This window comes from Gymnoscopelus microlampas (assembly GCF_963454915.1).
Source record: "Gymnoscopelus microlampas genome assembly, chromosome: 2".
Classification (NCBI taxonomy): Eukaryota; Metazoa; Chordata; class Actinopteri; order Myctophiformes; family Myctophidae; genus Gymnoscopelus; species Gymnoscopelus microlampas.
In genome coordinates, this window is record NC_139939.1 from 59,658,106 (window position 1) to 59,663,105 (window position 5,000).

At 45.4% G+C, this 5,000-nt stretch overlaps 1 protein-coding gene across 1 annotated transcript in view; it reads left to right on the forward strand.

Moving 5' to 3' along the window:
- LOC311056069 (voltage-dependent T-type calcium channel subunit alpha-1H-like) overlaps positions 1 to 5,000 on the forward strand; it is a gene marked incomplete at its 3' end in the record, with an annotated part of 190,479 nt that overhangs the window by 122,337 nt on the left and 63,142 nt on the right. The window lies entirely within an intron of this gene.

Genomic DNA, 5,000 nt, shown 5'->3' on the forward strand with positions numbered 1-5,000 from the left:
TCACTACACACCCCCGTTTTTCCCTTCAACAGACATCCATATACATGAGAACAAAAGAATGTGTGTTTAAGAAGGTGTCAGACTCATTATGAGGTGAAAGGTGATTTGACCAGTTGCTCAAATTAATTAGCATCATAAAAGCAGTGATCATCAAAATAATTCAGCATTTTAAATGCCATTCTTTGTCCCTCTTATTGCCCTGGGAATCCCCTGAAAATGTACTGTCTTTGCGATGGCAGGACATGTGAAGTTTTGAAGTGGCACATCTGTATCAGGAGAGCACAAGGGGAGGTTAATGTACATTCATCTATCAGGAGAGCACAAGGGGAGGTTAATGTGCCGTTTACATTTCTGACTAATAAAGTATTCAATCAATCAATTGCAAACCCTCCCCAAGCACCAGGAGTGTATGTGGGACAGGGCTGAGTGACAGGTTGAGAGTGTGTGTGTGTGTGTGTGTGTGTGTGTGTGTGGGTGTGTGTGTGTGTGTGTGTGTGTGTGTGTGTGTGTGTGTGTGTGTGTGTGTGGGTGGGTGGGTGTGTGGGGGTGGGTGGGTGTGTGGGGGTGTGTGTGTGTGTGTGTGTGTGTGTGTGTGTGTGTGTGTGTGTGTGTGTGTGTGTGTGTGTGTGGGGTGGTGACCGGGTGACAGGTTGAATGGACATCCTCACAGCGTGACATGTGTGACTGAAGCAGCACTATTTTGCTGCCTCACTTTTCTTTTACAGAAATGACAAAACAACACAGTGGCAGGATGTTACAGTCTGTCTGTCTGTCTGTCTGTCTGTCTGTCTGTCTGTCTGTCTGTCTGTCTGTCTGTCTGTCTACATTTTTCTATATCTTTTTTATATAAAATAATATATCTCTGCTGTCCGGCAGGAACCAGCTAACTCCAAAATGTTAATTTTTCAGGAAATGAAAAAAACAAAAATGGAGTTATGAGGTTTTGTTCATCATTGATAAGAACAGCTGAATGGACCTCCAAGCTCACAATGAGGTTGGAGGTCAAAAGGGGGTGGAGCCTGGAGTCAGCAACACCAGCTAACTCCACCCCCCTTTGCTGGAGTTAGCTGGTTTGGCAGAAAGTTTGAGGATCCAATGGAGTTAGCTGCTTTTGTCAGAAGCTCTTTTTAATACTTTTCATTGGTTCAATATTTAGTTTTTACCAACACAGAGACGTAAAGGGTGTTCAATAGCACTGATTTATGGGGAAAAAATGCAAAAGCTTTAGCTTTATTTTATACCTCGGCTATCTGAAAATAGCCGATCTACAAGCTTACAACGCGTCGCTGTGAGCATCTGCTATGTTTGTGATTTGTCTGTTTGTTGTACAGATCTATAGACTTCAGTTTGATCCTCCTCTCTGTGTTGTTGTTGTACAAATGGAACCCTGGGAGCTCAGAGCTGTAATAAGTGACTCCAGACACCATCCACGACTCCTCTGTGTGTGTGTGTGTGTGTGTGTGTGTGTGTGTGTGTGTGTGTGTGTGTGTGTGTGTGTGTGTGTGTGTGTGTGTGTGTGTGTGTGTGTGTGTGTGTGTGTGTGTGTGTGTGTGTGTGTGTGTGTGTGTGTGTGTGTGTGTGTGTGTGTGCACAGTAATTGAGCACACAGGGAACACATTTCGCTGAGACAAGGAACACAAACTGGAAGGTGGGGAACATTTAGGTGGAGGCAGCACTCTTCCTCCTCCTCCGTCTAAATCGTTATACCTCTACCTAATGAGACACCTCTCTGATCGCTCACCGCAGACAGACAGACAGACAGACGCTCATGTCCCTGACAGACAGACAGACAGACAGACAGACAGACGCTCATGTGCCTGACAGACAGACAGACAGACAGACAGGTCCCTGACAGACAGACAGACAGACAGACAGACAGACAGACAGACAGACGCTCATGTCCCTGAACGTAGATATAAACAACCATAATAGAGTAACCCATGTCCTGACCCCCCCCCCCCCCCCACACACATTGGGGGTATTCATATCTATGTAAATTCCCATAGGAAAATAGGAAGGTAATTCCCATACGTTCCAAAAGTAAACAAATCATCTGTGTTGTTTATGATATTGAGTTCCATTGTGTTTGGAGATTGTTATTTTATTGTCTTATTATACTCTTTGGATGATTTGTATTTTGTATATCCACTAGTCCATCCTGTACCCGTCTAGGGATATGAGCAGAGTGTGGGTTATGCACTGTGTGCACACACAGTATATCAGGGATGGAAAGAATGTCTTCTTTACTTGGTATACCAGCAACACTTCTAACACACGCTCGTACATCCCCACGGCGCAGACCCACACAGAACACACACACACACGCTCAGAAACAGTTCCAACACACACACACACACACACACACACGTTGCGCACGCACACACCCATGCACAGATCAGATCAGATCCTAGCTGTGTTTTCCAGGCGCTGTAAGGCAGTGGTTCTCAAACTTTTCCATGCCAAGGACCCTTGTACACATGTTGTTCCAGGGACCCCCAGAAGCAAAGATTTGAGTTACAAATGTTCGCCTTTTATTTTTTAAAGATTTGCACACATTTTCGAGATTTTTCAAAAATAGCAGATCTACAAGCTCATAGCGCGGCACTCGGTGCCGCGCTATGAGCTTGTAGATCTGCTATTTTTGAACAGCAAAAGTATAAAATATGGATAAAGTGGTTAAATTGATTGTGATCTATTAACACATTTTGCCCCCCCCCCCCCCCGATGAAATGAAGTTTGTCCCTGAGCAAGACTCTTAACCCCTAATCGCTCACAGGTTCTCATTGGAAACAAGACCGCAAGGACTTTCATGAACGACCTGTTAAAAGGAATTATCCTTATCACGTCCTCTTCATGGAGACCTAACACACACACACACACACACACACACACACACACACACACACACACACACACACACACACACACACACACACACACACACACACACACACACATGCATAATGCATGCATAAAGTCAGCCTGTCTTTATTTACACAATTCCAATCATGCATAATAATAACTCAACCTTCACCCGTTTGTATCTCTGAGGTGAACGCTACAGCTCTGGGAGAGACGGGCGTTTTATACAGCATGTGTTTTAACAGCCTTGGGGTTGGTAGGGGTGGGGATTCTTTGACCTTATTTTTCTCCTGTGTTTCATCAGGTATTCGAGGCTGGTGATTTGTGTGTTTTGGTTTCTTTTTCATTTGATTAAACTTAGGTTTGGTTGGTTATGTTAACTAGACCATACCCGTAGGGGAATATGAGCACCCAAAGTGTGCAGTTTGGCTTATGCGCTGAGAACAGACAGTTTATCAGGGATCGAAAGTGAGAGGCGCAGGAGGCACAGAACACACACAAACACCGTCCCCCGTCGGCCGTCGCGAGCGCGCACAAACACACACAGACACACACACACACACACACACACACCACGGTACATCCATGCGGCCCGTGGCCTGTCGCGAACACACACGCGAGTGTGTGGTGTTACTAGCCTGGAAACCAGACCAATCTGCCAGTGCAAAACAAAAAATAGCCCTGGGCAGACTTGGCCTGGCCCTGCTCGGTTGTGATTGGATTTCCCTGCCCCCGAAGTTGTGGGAACGCCAATCAGGGCCCAGTATGCAAATATGGGTGCAGGTTTATCACCAGAGGCTTTTTTTTTTTTTTTTTTGCACTGGCAGATTCGTCTCGTCTGGTTTCCAGTTCTCAGAGTCATAGTGTCGGGGGCCTTTGTCAGAGTATACCCGTTGTACCCAAGCCCTCAGAGCCACGGTTGAACAGTGAAGCTGTAGTCAACACTTCCTCATTTAAAACGCCACTGCTCATGTTGCTACCGCTTGAAACCCTAGTGCGCCTGCTGCTGCCCGGTGCTTAAAGGGATTCTAGGCAACTTCAGAGATCAAAAAAGAAAAAAAACTGTTGTCAAACAGTTAGTACCGTTGACTGACAACCCCTTCAGCCAATCAGCAGTTTGTTCCCCTTCAGCCAATCAGCAGCTCATTTTCCCCAGCACCAGCCAATAATATGACGCAAGGGGACTTTAGAAGGGGCCATGCCGAAAATAGGTCGCTTTATTCGGATACATACTGTACGTGTCACTGCCCGCCCCTGCCGGTTCTCAGATTTTTTATTTATAAATAGGCTCTGTCATGATTAATTGACCACATATATGAAGTTAAACAACTAAATTCTATCCAAACGATATCTTAAAAGTAAATTCCGTGCCTCAAAAAATAAGTTTGAGAGCGTTTTAAAGCTTTGAAACCAAAACAAAAAACTCCCCACAGACAAAATGGCCGCCCGTTCCATTTACACTCGGCTAGATTCGGTTTCACTCGATTCAGTTCACACGGACACGGACGGACGCGCACCCACACACGCACATGCACTTCATTTTCGTCCCGGATACCCGGATGTCAAAGCATAAATAGTAGGGAAAATACGGATTTCAGAAAGAGGACTGTGTTTCAATGCAGGAAAACACCCCAGCATCATTATATAGTGGCTGATAGAGGGGAAAAAATGCAATATATGTATTTAAAAAATAAATATGCCTAGAATCCCTTTAAGACTTCCACATTTGGGCACCCAAATGTGGAAGTATAGTGTTCTTACGGGTGCTTCAAACGCCAGGGAGCAACTTTCATTGAAGTCAATAGCTGGGGGCTGGGCAGTCCTGAGTCCGCCCTCTAGATGTTATAACTCTATGGTTGTACCAGTCTGACTGCGTCCTTTCTGTGCCCATATATGGAGATGGCTGTTTCTGTCTGTCTACCCGCGTCCCTGTTATGCCCATATATGGAGATGGCTGTTTCTGTCTGTCTACCTGTGTCCCTTTTATGTCCATATATGGAGATCCCTGATGTCATCAGTATATGCCCATAATTCATTGGAATGCCCATATATGGGCACATTGGTTGGATGGGCGTTGGTCGGTCCCCTGGGGTTAGGATAATAGCAAATCTACTTTGAAATAGCACTCGTTTTGGGCT